A 16,821-nucleotide genomic window follows, 5' to 3' on the forward strand; every position below is an offset into this window, starting at 1 on the left:
CACTTCAAGAACTCCTGCTACCTTGCCCTGTGGCAATCTCTGGATTGGATACTGATATTCATTAGTAGCCATTAGTTCAATTAGATCATAAGCTTCCTCATAGCTCTTTACCCATAATGCTCCACCTGATGCTGCATCGAGCATGGGTCTTGACTGTGCTCCCAAACCATTATAGAAGCAATTGATGATCATCCAATCAGGAAATCCATGATGAGGACACTTTCTAAGCATCTCCTTGTAGCGCTCCCAAGCTTCACATAAAGATTCTCTCGATTGCTGCATAAATTGACTAAGAGCGTTTCTGATTGCAACTGTCTTCTCCATAGGGAAGAATTTAGTAAGAAACTTCTGAGCAAGATCTTCCCAAGTAGTAATCGAACCAGCTGGTAGAGAGTGTGACCAGCTCTTAGCCTTGTCCCTCAGAGAGAATGTGAATAGTCTCAGCTTCACAGCATCTTCAGAAACACCGTTGAACTTGAAGGTGTCGCAGATCTCAATGAAATCCCTAATGTGCATATTGGGATCTTCCGTTGGAGAACCCTCAAACTGGATTGAATTGTGCACCCATTGAATTATGTTAGGCTTGATCTCAAAGGTATTAGCTGTGATAGCTGGCCTGGCAATGCTAGATTAAATGTCATTGATCTTGGGTTGAGAAAAATCCATCAAGGCTTTCGTTCGTGCTGCTGGGTCTCCCATTGTAATGAGTACCTGAAACACAACAAGTAAACCGTGAAAGTAAAAGAGTCTGAGTCAGTGAACTTTAATGACCACTGATGACAAGCATATAAACTAAACAATTAACACCGAGTCCCCGAGAGCGGCTCCAAAAACTTGTTAGGGCAAAAACACGCGCTAATATTCACGCAAGTATACGCGTTCGTAAGTAGTATAAGATATAAATTAGATTCGTTCCCACAGAGACTGGTTTAGGTTAAGTTCAATTTATGCACCTATGCAACAATGTATGGTTATCGCTCAATGCTAAGACAAATAACAAATTGGGTTTTGATTAAACTAAGAGATTATACTAAATAACATTAAATAAGAGAATTGAGGTTGAATTACTATATATGACAAACATGGGATCCTAACTTCATTAAATACTTCATTCAATAGCCTTTTTGTTCTTAACCTTAGCATGTAATGGTGATGACACTAATCAGATAACACGAAACCAGTAAACGCCAACTTTTGTTATACGAATATCCTAATAACAAGCATCCATAAAAGAGATAGAAGTTGAATAGACATCAATTATGCTTAGTCCTTATATGTCTATAAGAATTGAAAACATAACGGTTTAATGCGCAAGTTATCTATTGTGATTACATAAGACAAGTAAGATGGTTAAAATTATCTACAAATCATGCATAACAAATACATGAACCTATGCTAGCATGGCAAGTTCTAAATCTCTATATTCACTTTCACTTCAATAGAGATTAACACGCTATCTTATATGTTAGCTACGCACATAAGACGAATAAGCACAACCAATACTAGGATATTAATCAATCACCACACACCAAGATATTGAAACAAATTAACTATAAAAATCCATAAATAAATCCGTTAGAACCCCACGATAACGATTAGTTCATAATCGAACTCATCATCACCATGGGTTCCAATGAAAGCATGATAATAAACAATATAAGAGTGCTAGGGTTCAAGAACAAATCGAAAATAAGCATCCAAGTATCAACTATATTAAAGAAAACAAAAGTTCTTCTCCGTAGCCTTCTCATGCTCTCTAGGTCTTCTTATTGCTCTCCCCAGGCCTCCTTATTGTTAAAAACATATTTTTATTGAAATATATAGACGTCTGGTCATTCTGGGCTTCCAGACTCTCAAAATCAGACTGGAATCACGATTCTATGAAAACAACCTGGCGCGGCCGCGCTATCACAGCGCGGGCGCTCCCGGTTTCTGATGTTCCAGCGCGGCCGCCCCGCTTCCTGGCATGGGCGCGCCATGCTTCTGTTGTTTCAGCAAGGCTGCCCCACTTCCAAGCGCGGGCGCGCCGTGCTTCTGTAGTTTGAATTCTGATTTTTCTTCTTTTTGCTGTAACTTTTGCTCCACTCGTCAAAAATTGATGAATAAGCAGTGTACGTGAAGCTAACGAGATTCTCTACAATTTAGGAATGGCCTTGACTTCAGATTCTTGGCTATTTTCATCATATTCCCTTGAAAAGCTCCTTTCTTCATATAACTGATGCCTGAAATGCTATAACGCAAAAACACATCAAAAATACCAAAACTTGAGTCCAAAACACCAACTTAAGCCTGAAATGAAGCATTCGAAGTAGATATAAAATCTACTTATCAGCAAGTAGGAACTTCAAGTTTGAGTCTTCCAAATCATATTCTTTGTTGACAAGGGATAAATCATTCAGTAACTTCTGAAATCTGTCATAGATCTCAGTTAGGGATTCATTGTCCCTTGAGTCAAAGTGCTCATATTCTTGATTAAGCACTGTCCTCCGATTTTTCTTGATAGCAGTTGTACCTTGACACTTTACTTCTAAAGTATCCCATATCTCTTTTTTTGTTTTACATCTAATGACTCTATTGGACATAACACTATCAAGACTGCTATGCAGGATATGTCTAACCTTAGCATCCTTCATGATAGATGAGATATATTCAGGAGTGTAGTCCTTCCTGTCTTTGTCTATCATCTTCTCTGGTTCTCCTGCAACTGAAATAACTACCTTCATTGGTTTATGAGAACCATCATAGATCCTGCTTAAGTATTCAGGATCTGTGGCTTCCAAACACATGGCCATCCTGACTTTCCAGATTAGATATTCATGCACTTTTAGGATGGGCACCTTGATTGCTTCATACCTACTCATGTTGCTGCTTATCAGTGATGTGGCTGGGGGGTTGTGACTTCAGATCCAGATTATATGTTTCTTCTTCTCCTTTATCTGACATGGTTGATCAATCTTCAGATCTTAAACTGTTTGTACGTTAACAGCAAGCTCTGATACCAATTGTTAGGCCCTTAATCAACTGTAGAGTGGGGGGGTATACAGTTAATATGATCAACTAGACAAAGCTTCAACAGAATCAAATAGTTTTTATATCAATCTTTACACAAGTACTCTCTCGAAAGGATGAACAAATATCTTTGAGAGTTGCTAGTTATGCGAAAGATATAATAATATCGCAATGCATATAGCATGAACCTGAACTATGCTTAATATAGAGCACAACTACCAATTTATAAGGAATCCTATTCTATTAACAACAAGGAAACCTATACTATTACTTCTGAGATAAAGTCTTCTACCGACTTGAAATTCTTGTTTCCTTTTCCTCTTCAAAGATCAACTGATGTGATAAATACTGATTTCATCATCCATTGACATCATCATTCATCGAATACCAACATCCGTCGATGTCATCATCATCCGTTGATGCTTGTAATCATCATCCGTTGATGTCAAAAATCAACGAGAAGCTTGAGATAGAAAAACAGGAATTGGAGCCGAAGCTTCTTAGCCTTGAGACAATCAAGCAAGAAAATGAATATCTGAAGAACAAGCTCAAGTGCTAGTGAAGTGGATGCAGTGTTTAGAGAAAAATTGGAGAAGAATGATTTGAACCTCAAGTCATATAAAAATGCATATCAGTTGGTTGGACAATATCATGAGAAAAATAAATAATGTGCTAATATAACTATTGGTTTGTACTATAAGGCATTGAACTCTCACAAAATAGGTGAAGTTGACAAAGGAAAAGAAGCAGTGAATCAGGATGGTCATGTGATACTAAAGAAAGTGAATGCGCCTCTATTCAAAGCTTGTGAGGTTGACTTCACTGAAGTTGAGTTGGTCATCAAGCAAGAAATTGCAGATGAAGATAATGAGAATAACAATGGAGAAACCACTCCTACTGATGAAAAATGAAAAAAAGCCCATAGTAAACCAAACTGCAAAGACGCCAACTAAGGAAGTCAAAACTAAGAATGCTGGCAAAAAGAAAAAGAACAGGAATGGGAAAATAGATGTAAACAAGAGCAATAACTATGCCTATGTTGCATATGCTCCAAGGAAACAATGTAAAAAATGTGGCTCAATAAATAACCTAACTCACCTTTGTAGAAAGGCATTTAGTGAGCCAAAATTGAGAGCATGCAAATACAATGAGGCATTAACTGAAGACCCATATTCATTCTGTGACAAGTTTAATTGCATTCCTTGCAATATGAAGGTTATGATAAGCTGTCAAAAATTGAGAAAAGATCTCAAGGAAGTAAATCCTTGATCTACAGTTAAAAAGGATAATGCTAATCAAACAATGAATGATGTTCTTTTTGAAAGCTCAAACTATACTTCTGCGACTTCTATAAAAAAAAGAAAGTACCCAACACTGCTTGGGTAGCTAAACATACTTAATTCACATTGTGTGCAGGGCAAGAAGAATAAATTCATATGGATCATTGACAGTGGATGTTCCAGGCATATGACAGGTGATAAAGCCCTGCTATCATAATTTGAGGAGATGGTTGGCCCATTGTTGACTTTTGGAGACAACAACAAAGGATTCACAATGGGATATGTCAAGTTGATTTTTGGAAATGTTGTCATTGAATATGTAGCACTAGTTGTTGGTCTTGAAGTAAATCTTCTAAGTGTTAGCCAATTTGCAGATAAAAGGGTTCAAGGTGATATTTGACAAAGAAGACTGCTCAATCACTAGCAAGAAAATTGGTGGAGTTCCTCTAAAAGGAGCAAGGAAAGGAAGCCTGTTTGTTACAGACCTAAATTCAGCATATAAGGATGGAATCTTTTGCTTCTACACCAAGGCATCAATTGAGCAAAGCAAGCTATAGCACAAGAAGCTTTCTCACCTGAATTACAAAGCAATCAATACCCTGGTGAAAAAGGAATTAGTCAGAGACATGCCAAATCTGGAATTTGCTCAAGATGAAGTTTGTGAGGCTTGTTAGAAAGGAAAAATGAAGAGTTCCAGCCACAAGAGCAAAATTATAAATTCTATAAGTGTGCCATTACAGCTTATACACATAGACCTGTTTGGACCAGTTAATGTCTTGTCTATTTCAAGAAATAAATATGCACTGGTGATGGTTGATGACTACTCAAGATACACATGGGAGGAATCTATGCATTCAAAAGATGAAACTACACACATCATTATTAAACACATAAAGAAAGTTGAGAAGCAGGCTGAGGATCAAAATTATGTTAAAAGATTGAGGAGTGATAATGACACAGAATATATGAATGCAGCTTTGAGTGAATTCTGCAAATACAAGGGCATTGTTCAAGTTTCTCAACTACAAGGACACCCCAGAAAAATTATACGGTTGAAAGGAAAAATCAAACTCTATTTGAAGCAGCAAGAACAATGCTGTAAGATGCCAATTTGCCAACAAATATTTGGGAAGAAGCTGGCAATACTGCATGCTATACTCAAGATAGATATTTAATCAACAAAAACCTTGGCAAATCAACTAACTCAATTTTATTAAAAAGAAAGCCTACTGTGAAAAATTTGCAAGTGTTCGGAAGCAAATGCTTTGTGCTTAAAGATAACTCTGAATATGTCGGAAAATTTGACTCTAATGTTTTTCAAGCTATTTTTTGGGATATTCATTGGAAAGAACTCCTTACAGAGTTTATGTGCTCGAGCAAAAAAAATTATGGAAAGCATTGATGTGACCTTTCATGATGACAAGTGTCCAGACTTGGAATGTGTAACACCCCCAGATCCGGGGTCAGGGATCCGGGTCGTCACGGTCTTTCTTTCCACAATATCACTTCACTTAATTAATAATAAATAACCTTATGTTGTGACCCCACACTAACACACACCACAACCCGTTATAGTCTCAAAGATGAAATTGAAATAAGTACAAGTCCTTGAATCCACAATTAAAAGTTATTACAACCCAAAATGATTACTTGATAAATTTACAGTTAATTGCCATTATCTGCCACAAGTTATAATTATACATAATTGATTCTCAAAAGTAGAATGCCTGATCTACCAATAGATCTACCTCTGCAGCTATAGCAGCTACAACATCAACGGGAAGACGCGGGACGCTTCCCACGCGCTTGCGCTGGGTCTGCTGGAGTCTGGCCATCTTTCCTAATTGTTGTTGTGTGATGAAGAAATAAAGCAAGAGTGAGCCTTACAGCTCGCAAGATAATATATAGTGATAACAATAATACAAGTATCTAAATGGATACTTACTAGAATTCTTTATCATGTGTAAGGTAATTACTTACTGGATATAAGTTTTAAAAGAAGATGAAGTTACCAATTACTTCACTATACTTATACCATTTTTAGAAATCTACTTGAACTACTACTGTTCAAAGTATAATAAGATTCACGAGGTCATCCCATAGATGAGACCACAATTAAAACTTGAATATATTTGATCTTTGAAATGTTTTGAAAAGAAATGAAGTTACGAGATACTTCATTCAATGGACACACCAATAAAACTGTTTGACCCTGTCAATGCTTCGACAACCACCCATTAGTAGCCTTTCGATCGAAATGCTACGGGTAGTGTTGCAGAATTATCCAAATGGATGATGAACTCATTATGGGAGTTTGCCGCGCCAGGAAGACCACTTACGATGATCAGTCGTAGTAGTACAACCCTACCATTTTCTACATGTAGAGGAGAACCTGTCGGATTTACTTGTCAACCGAACATTGAACTCCTAAGGAATGGACCGCCTTAGCGGAACTTCCAGGCCATTTGGGCCAATATAATAAGGCTGGGCCGGCGCCACTCGACCACTTACGCCACTCCTAGTTCAGATGAAATCCATGACTCTGAAACGTAAAGCTCGTTCCCCCTTTCCCCAAGTAGAAACTTGTTGATACGGCTCCACCAAGAAGTCGTATCTAGTTGGAAAGGAAAACTCACCGATATTTCCCAGGCGATGCCTGTTAATGGATTAACTTGTTCCAAGAATTTTACTTCCCGAGTGTTGGGTAAGTAATCAAAAATTCTTTTATCAAGACAATAACCTTGTTGCGAATATAAAATACACCACAGAGCCGGATCCCTCCGGTTTTGAGCGAGTATTTAAATCCCTTTTTTTTAAAAGGAAGATCTTAAATATAAAAATGAGTTTTGGGATCCGCTCTAACTTTTGAAAATCATTTTAAAGACTTGAAAACACTTTAAAGAGTGTTTGGAATAACGCTGATTTAATAAAGTAAATCAGTCTCAATATAAAGAAATATCTGAATATTATTATTTAAATAATATTCCCATAAAGAGTAATTGAGGTAGAAGTTGGAAAACTTATACTTGAAATGAATAGTAAATAATCAAAGATATACTTATACGAAAGTAATATCTTTATTTGAATATCAAAAGTAAGTTTGATTATCGAACATTATTCTTTAATAAATAAAGAATATTAATAAATAATAAGCGGAGTCATAATACCTCGAATGAATATTATAAAAAATATTCATTAAATAAAATAAAGGAGTCATACATCCTCAAATGAATATCCAAGTAATATTCAACAAATAATATAAAGGAGTCATAAGTCCTCGAATGAATATTCAAGATAATATTCATTAGTAAAATAAAGTTATCGAATAAACCTTATTCGATTAATAGTTTTGAAAACTATAACCATATATATATAAATATATATATATATATAAAATCTACTCGGGATCCTCGACTCCCGGTTTTAGAAAATGTTTTCACCTTTGGGTCCCTATACTAAGGGTATATGCAAATTACCGTTATTCTCTAGCATAGGTATTATCAACTGAACCAACAGATATATATGGCAAGAATACGAAACAGGCATGCATATGTACCATATCACATGCTACAATATATCGCAAGAATTTGCTAATAACAAATATGCATTTATCGCAAGATCATGCATATACACATATACATCACAACAACAGTTATAACGGGTAGAAAACTTGTCTGAGCGACTGGGGGTGGAAAAAGGCTCGGGACGAGTCTGGTAACCTATAAACAATAAGTTGGAATTAAACCAAAGTCACTTGTAAATCTCTACTTTAACCAACTTAGACTCTAACGCTTGTTTTGCGCTTACTGATTCTCTTAAGTCACTCGAGTACCCTCGGCTCCACCATTTTTAATAAATTAACCATTACGAGTTTTAAGGCGATTCCTTCGCGAGTGTCTTACCAACTGCCTAACATACTTAACATAATTGTTTCATACATTAATTAACCCTTTAAGATCTTTAACCTATGTTTCAAAGTAAGGCGAGGGGAAATATTTTGTTCGCGAAACGCCGTTACTTAAAACGGTCGTTTCTCCTAAACCGTACATCGGAATCAAACGAACTACATATCGAAACGAAGCTCGTAACATGAACTATCTAAACATGGCAATGGTCAAGACCTAGCAGGGGGTTCTCGGGTCCTAATGTTATGAACAAAAGCAGTCTAAAGTAAATTGGACATTACGACGGCTATGTTTACGCGATTTCCCAAATTTAAACCATTCCAAAACCATCACAATTCAACCCCAATTCACAACCCAATCAAACCTCCATCTAAACTACATTACAACAGACCCAAATCAACTCATTATAATCAATCTACTTAATCCAAAAACTTGAATTTAAACTATACTACATTCTTTAACCAAATCATAAGATTTCAACAAATCAATCACCACCATTCCAACCCAAACTCTTAAACAAACAAGTTTCAAGCTACTCTTTACCCTCACAACCATAATCAACTTAATATACAAATTAAAGCTAGGGTTTGGAGATGGTATACCTTCCTTGAAGTGGTGTGAGTAGCTAGGAAGCCTTAGGAAGCCTTGAGGAGTCTTAGGAAAGCTTGGATCTTAAAGGAAAAACAAGAAAATCAAGTTAAAATTCTTGAAGTCACTATTCATTGTCTTCTTCATTGATTTCTTGAAGAAGATTGAGAAAGAATTGAAGGCTTAAACTCATAAGATAGCCATAACTATGCATAAGGATGACTAGGGAATTATCTTACCAATTTAGGAAGCCTTGATCTTGAGTTTTGAATTTTCTTTCTCTTTGAAATAGTAAAAAGCCGAGAGCATGAAGAAAATAAAATGCCTTGTGTTCTTGTTTTGATGAAAAATGAATTGTTTGGCTTGGTTGGTTGAATATTTGATTTGTTTTTGGTTAATTACCAATTTAACCTTGATTTTTGTGTGGTTAATCTTCCACCACATTTCCTTCCCTCTTATGTCATGCTTGCATCACTTTATGATGTCATCATCCCTCCTTTGTCCTCTTTCTATTGGTTGGATGACATCATCCCCACTAATCTCTTTGATTAACTTCCTAATTGTTTGCCTAATGACCGCTGATCTGTTATACAGTTCGATTAACTTTCGTTTTCGTTTATCGTTTGAGGGATCATACCCGGGATCTTATTACTTAGGTTCCCTTAACCTTTCTCAATATATTATATTCCTTTTATGATCCTCTCTTATAATCCTTTAATTTAAATCATTTTTATCCTGTTACCTTATACTCAATTCTTTCCGTATCTAATGGATTTCCGGGAAAAATCAAAGTGTTCGGAATTGGATTCTGATGATCTTTATATACACTTATATACCATGTAGAGTACTAATAAAATCTCAGAATATCCATAACAGAACCCCTACATAGTGTGGCATGAAAAGTTTTCTCATTCAGCTAAAACACTATTCACAAGGGTTACAAAAAGTTCAAAATTTTGGGGGTTATTACAGTCTCCCCTCCTTAAAAGGATTCCGTCCCGGAATCAAGTAGAAAACAAATGGGGGTACTTTTCTAGCATTGCGCTCTCTAGTTCCCAAGTTGATTCTTCCACATTATGATTCTGCCATAGTACTCTGACTAGCTTGATCACTTTGTTCCGAAGCACCTGCTCCTTCTTATCTATAATCCTTACTGGCTTCTTCACGTAAGTCAGATCTGGTTGCATATCCATCTGCTCGTACTCCACTATGTGTCTGGCATCCCGATTAACACGTGTCGACGAAAATAAATACGAACCGTTTAAGGCCCGGTTTGTCCTCAAACTCGTAATTATGAACCGAGTCACGCTTAAAATAATTTCAGAAGATTACCAAAATAGTCTTAGAATGTTACTAACATCCCGAAGTTAATAAAAACATGAATTTTGAAATTTTAAAATGATTTCTAAAATGCACTTTATACCCGCTTTTATCAATAAAATGAAACAACGAGCGCATGAAATTAATCCCGAAAATTTCCAAAATAATTTTAAAATTCCCGGAATATTCCCAACTTAAATAAATATGAGTTTCATAATTTTTAAAGAATTTTGGAATTAAATAAGAATTTTACAAGTAAAAGAAATCATGAAATTATTTAAAGATAAATAATTAATAAAATATTGATTTCTCAATTTTATAAAATTCTAAAAATAATTAAAGTAATTATAAAATTATAAAAACAATTTTAGAGACAATCCCAATATTTATGCAAATAAATTTGCACTAAATCCACTTTTTGAAAGTGAAAACAATTCAATACGATTCCATAATTAATTACGCGGACAACCCGGTACACCATAAATCACATATGGATAATAATCAAACAACATATAGCAGTCAAAACCAACACACATATTTTACTTATTTAATAGTTTCCATAATTACATAATTAAATAATTCAAAAATACACAAGTCGTTAAATCCTTCTCCCCTTAAAAAGATTTTGTCCTCAGAATCTAGTTTAATTACACAAGTGAGGATATCTGTCAAGCATATCTGACTTTAATTCCCAAGTAGACCCTTCTACTAGAGGATTTCAAACATACTTACTATAGATGTACACTCATTTCCAATAACTCGCCTTTGACGATCAAGAATTTGGATTGATCACTATATGCAAAATAACTTGGACAAGAGTCCCATTGGCTCCTAATCAATCACTTAATTCAAATCAAATACTTATTGCTTTATTTTTAACAGGCCAAACACATTATATATACATACTATTGTGACGGTAATATCAACTCATGAACAACTTGATCTATATTTATCACTACTTCTAATGGTTCACCAATTTATAGGACTTAACTTGTCCCTTCTACTCAAACTTATCCAATCTCTTACAAGACAACACTTTTATTAACACTGCTGGTCCTATTTCTATATTCACACTCTCCCTCGATACAATTTCGCTTCTTTCTTTGTCTACTCTGAGCTGCTTCAATCAATATCGTTACGCCCTTGTTGTGCTGCATTAACTTAGAATTTGACAACTTCCTTTCTCCCATTTTATCTCAATAAAGTGGGGACCTACACTTGCGTCCACATAAGCTTGGTAAATTAGTATTCTAAAGCTGACATTGATGATAAATGATCATCCCAGTTTTCCTTAAAACTCCGCCTCTCCACATATCTTATTTTTTTTTCTTGGATCGCTTCCTTACTTTGACTCTTCGCTTAATGGTTGGTAGGCGGTGCACATTTTCAACTTGGTTTATAAACATTTAAACATCTCCTATTCGTTTTTATCAGTTAGGGTTGAAAAGTAATCTCATAAATTCACGTATTATCACCTTTAAGTATTTGAATTTTAGATTCCACTCTTTCCAATTCGTCTATTAACTCCTCGGTGGTCTTAATTACATTCAATCCTTTCTGTCGGCATAAGGCATCCATTACCATACGGCTTTGCTTAGGTAGTCATTAATGGATTAATTCAGAATCCTTTGTTAACCTTAGTCAAAATTTCATTCTTGAGAACTCAATGTATAGTTGCTTTCTTTCTGATCTTTGGAGAAAAATCCTTGGGCATTCCACGCAGACTCTCTTATTCCTTGAGTAGCTGAGGATGTTATCAATAAATACAGTTTGCTTATCCAAATACTTTTTATACACCATGTTCCTTAATTCCTGGTAGCCACCTGATACACTTGTCATTTCACATAATATCATCAGAGCTTGTAATTCTCATAACTCATTTTAACCATAATCTCTGATGTATTCTCAGGTCGGATCTTAAGTTAATCCTCGTGATATAACACACTTCTTAGATTAAGCCTTATACGTAATCAATCCTCATAGGGGTTACTTATTCTTATTCGTTGTTTTATTGAACTTCCGCTAATCAGTACATAATCTCATAATTTCATTCCTTTTCTTCAAAAATATCACTGATACATTTTACGATTCGCTTGTTGTAAAACCACTTCTTAGTCTGCCTTGTTCATTAGGCTTCCGATACTTCGCCTTAATTCTTTGGCATGTCCAACACTTCCCAATCTATTTTGAAATTCGCTTCTTATACCTGGTTATCACTATTTTTCTTTAAATTTTCATATATCTTGGCATCTCTTCAATAACTTAAATATTTAATGTTGTGAATTTTCCTGTGGGATCTCATTTCTTAATTCTTCTACTTGTAGCATCCAAGTGCTGGAAGAAAATCTGGAGATATCGTGATCAGTTTCCTGGGCGCATAAATTTCCTCTTACTAACTGCTAACATCGTGATCCATTATCCTCTCTTGACATTTCCTTATCTTTTTTTTTAACAATTTTGATTAAAAGGTCACACTACCCATCCTTGTTTCCTTGGGATTATATAACTGATTTCCAACTCCATTTTCTGAAATTCTATGGGTAATTCTTTTCGGTGCAGTCCTTATGTTTATTTTCTCCTTTTTGCTTATTGCTTGCTACTACATTTGCTTTTCCTCGTGGATACATACTTTAAACTCTTATGGTTCGAATAGATCTTACACCTTTCTCTATACATATTATGTTTCCCAATCTTTCGAAACAAATATTATTACTGTTAGTCCCAATTGTGAGTAGGATACTTCTGCTCATAAGGTTTCAGTTGTCTGGGTGCATATACAATAACTTGATGGTGTTGCATCAACATACTTCTTACTTTCTTAAGAGAAGCATCATTATACACTACCAAATCTCCTTAATACTTTAAAAATGATAAAGTAGGTGTTGTAACCATTCTTTCATTTATCTTCGTAAAACTTTCTTCACCCTTCTCTACTTCATATAAACTTCTTGCTTTTCCTTATTAGTTTCGTCGAAGGTATTGCAACTTCCAAGAAAACTTGCATAAATTTTCAATAATAACCGGTCCATGGTAAAACTCCTTACTTTTATTGGTATTTCTGGTCTCTTTTCATTCATAGTAACTTTAATTTCTGCTGAATCTCTTTTGATCTTCTCCACATTGACTATTTATGCTAAGAACTATATTTCATACAACTTCTTTCTTCTCCAACTTCTTAGTTATCCTTAAATGCTTTGCATGGTTCTCCGTTGACTTTAAGTGTTACACTACAGCTTATTCAGATATTCCTTAAAGTTTCTGTCCATCAAGTTCAAATATTAATGGTATATTGGTTGATGACAATATGAGAACAATACTAATTCTAAAAAATATCTTTGATACATCCATAGGTTTAATCTTCAATTGGTGAAATACCAAGTCTTAATTCAGTCTTATAAAAGTACTTTGCTTCCTTCGTTTTATCAAATAAATCATTGGGTTAAGGTAACAGATATTTGCTTTTGATAGCAAATGTTGAGCTTTCGCTAGTTGATGCATAATCTCATACTTCCATTTTCTTATTAACAATTAGTACTGGTGCACCTTATAGGATATGCTGGGTCTAATCGCTTCTTCTTCAAATATCTCTTGCGACTACTTTGCTAACTTCCTCATTTTAACTGGTGCCATTTTGGGTAAGGCCGTAGTCACTGGCTTCGTCTCAGGCGTTAAGTCAATCGCGAGCTTCCTTTCTCCATCGTGAAGAAATGTTAATAACTCATCTAAAACATATCTTGAAACTCCTTAATTGCTATTAAATCTTCAAATTTTATTTGCTTCTGACTTTTATGTATCCCATAATCACCATAATGCTCATATCTTAATCATCATAATCATCATTAACAAATTCTTTACCTTCTTTCATCTTCTGAACCTCCTCACCTTCTCATTTGGCATCCTCAGAATTATCTTTTCATCACGACGGTCTGTCTGGACATCACGCTTTAGTAGTCAATCCACTCTTTAGAACAATATCAAATCCTCTTTTCTTCCAGGATATCAATGTTGCACAACTTATTGCCAAGAATCTCAATTTCACCATTGGTACTTACTTATTTAACAACTACACGTTCTTGACTTGCTAGCCCTTAAATCACAATCTTATCAATTCAACAGGGTAATTCATCTTATCAACAAAACTTTGAGAGATAAACAATTAAGTTTCTCTCACATCTTTTAATACTTTAACGCATAAGGTATTCACCATAATCATTCACGTCACCGCATACGTATTCTGAATAACCTATTTCACAGACAATTCATAAACTATCGTTCTTGGAGACGTATTCCTTATTGGAGTAGATTCCTTTGACTCTTAGTGGACCCTTCACTGGGGCTAGTGATTTGCAATCCTCGTCATGTGCCCGTATTTCCTTTCCATGCATAAGAAGTAGATGGAACTTCGTCCGCTTGATTCAGGATATGTTGATTTCTGTTTAAAAACCCCTTGCATAGAACGACAGTACAACGAAACGACTAGAAGGATTCAAAGTCCAACAAAAATTAGAGTTGAAAAGAAAGAAGAATCAAGAATTTGAATATGAATGAGACAACCACATTGGTACTTAAGATGGCCAGTCTTTCATACCATATGGCATACAGCACATGATTAGGTGGCGTCCCACCCGACTCCTCGTCATTCTGACAAAGTGTCTCACCATAACACTGTTTGTCCCAATCAAAAAGCAAAACTTGATGGAAACAATTAAATTTGAAAGGAATGCAACATCCTCCTTTTCGATATCATTATAAGGAGTTTATAAAAAAAAGTTCATATATTTTTAGGAATTAAAAAGGAATATATACGCTGCAATATTAAAGACAAGAATGACACCATTGGTCACTATCCACATTTCACTTGTATTCATCTTTCGAGCTTGTTCAATCATATTCCCATTGTTCCATATAATAATTTTAGAAAGTACGCTGAAATGTCTTTGCAAATTAAGCATTATGGTAGATTCTTACTTGTTAAGTCTTGCATCCCTGACATCGTACCTACACGTATAATACTTTAACAATTCAATCATATTGGCGTTCTTATCTGATAACTTCGGGCTTTCTCTTTTAATTTAGAATAACCACAAACCATTCGACATAACGATCCTTTTGTTAATAATATTCTTCTTTTAGAGAGGTCTGGAAATCTTTCCAATCTTCTTCGATTACGCTCCGGCTTCTGTTAAATCAATGAATTCTGATAGTCCTAGTAATTGAATGTATAGTTACTCCGTACGCTGATTCTGTTGTAAATTGTATCAAACAATATGTGCATTTTATTGTTAGGAATAATCAACTTTTTCATAATCATAGGTTACTTCGTTCTCAGAATTAGCAATACTAAGTCTGAAACAACATCCTTCCAGGTAATCCGGGCTTTCTAGCAAACAAGAAACTCAAGTAGTAACTTGACAACCAATGTTTAAAAATCATTTTATTCAAAAAGGCTTTTAGAAATTTATAAAGGAAAATCTTTTTCGAAAATTTGTTTAAAAAGTTTGGAAAATCACAAACCTGGTTGTCCTTACTATATGAGTTGGTTGTTGTCCTTCTGACTTATAACAAGGTAATATATTAAAGAAACAATCACATAAAAGTTCGTTCACTGCAATCTACCTTTTCTCCTTTATCGTGTCCATTTGTCTTCCTTAATCGACGAAAACTTCAATTGTCGTTGCATGTTATCTTATTCGTAGCTTCACATCAAAGCTTCCATACTGGTAATACTCCCGACATTACCGTTGCAGTAGTTAAGTAAAATAAGCTATCCAATAGTCAATAAGTCTCTTTCATAGAACAAAGTTTGCTCATATCACATCACATTACTACTTTACATATCACATTTATCATATCATCATCATTTAATTTCACAAAAATTCCAGGTTTATACTTTTCTCTCTTACTCTTTCAAAATTCATCTAGTTCATCCCATAATTATTCACGGGTGGCTTAGTCACTAAGGGCTTCTTTTAACCCGATAACAGCTATCCTCTGAAACACTTAAATCTCCTCTCTAAACTTCGTCCCACCTTTATTTATAACTCAAGCGCTCACCATTTACTGTAGCTCTCGAATCCATCCTCGTAGGTACAATCGCTTCATAGGACAAATTCTAAACTGGGGGTATAGAACAGGATGTAGGGTAAACTAAAGAGATACACTCACAGCCGAATGTCCAGTGAAACAAGAATAAACAGATGGAGGTTCTTGAATAGGTAATCTCATATCAAGAGGCGGAAAAATTAGCGTAGAATAGCTTGAAGAAGTGCAACCGTTATAACAGAAGGTAGTACCATTAATGCTGGTGGAGGAACAAGGTGTAAATCCAATCTGAAAGAAGATGACGATCCTTGAACGAGAAGCTCCAAACGATCAGATGATATAGGGAAATCAGGATCTGCCATTGTCGTTGTTTGGAAATCACATCGCAAGCTAAGAATCCTGAATCATAACACGAACCGTGCCGGAGACCTACTATGTAGTCGCACTCATCCTTACGACGTCTTAGCTTTCTATTTCCTAATCCTAATCCTAACCCTCTACCCAAACCCGACAATCTAGGCTTGTTTCAGTGACTTATAACCTGTAGCTCTGATACCAACCTGTGGCGCCCTCCAAACCCGGGTCAGAATTTGGGGTCCACAACACATACACAATATATAAACCTGTATAGGAAATATTATTTATAATGACCCTGTTTTACATAACCACAGATCACA

At 35.3% G+C, this 16,821-nt stretch overlaps 1 non-coding gene across 1 annotated transcript; it reads left to right on the forward strand.

The window, feature by feature from the left end:
• The first annotated feature begins 202 nt into the window (after nucleotides 1-202).
• LOC141710194 (small nucleolar RNA R71) lies at nucleotides 203-309 on the forward strand. The gene has a single exon (XR_012570726.1). It is a non-coding gene; the product is annotated as a small nucleolar RNA R71 (small nucleolar RNA).
• Nucleotides 310-16,821: the final 16,512 nt, after the last annotated feature.

This window comes from Apium graveolens, chromosome 2 (genome assembly GCF_009905375.1).
Source record: "Apium graveolens cultivar Ventura chromosome 2, ASM990537v1, whole genome shotgun sequence".
Taxonomy (NCBI): Eukaryota; Viridiplantae; Streptophyta; class Magnoliopsida; order Apiales; family Apiaceae; genus Apium; species Apium graveolens.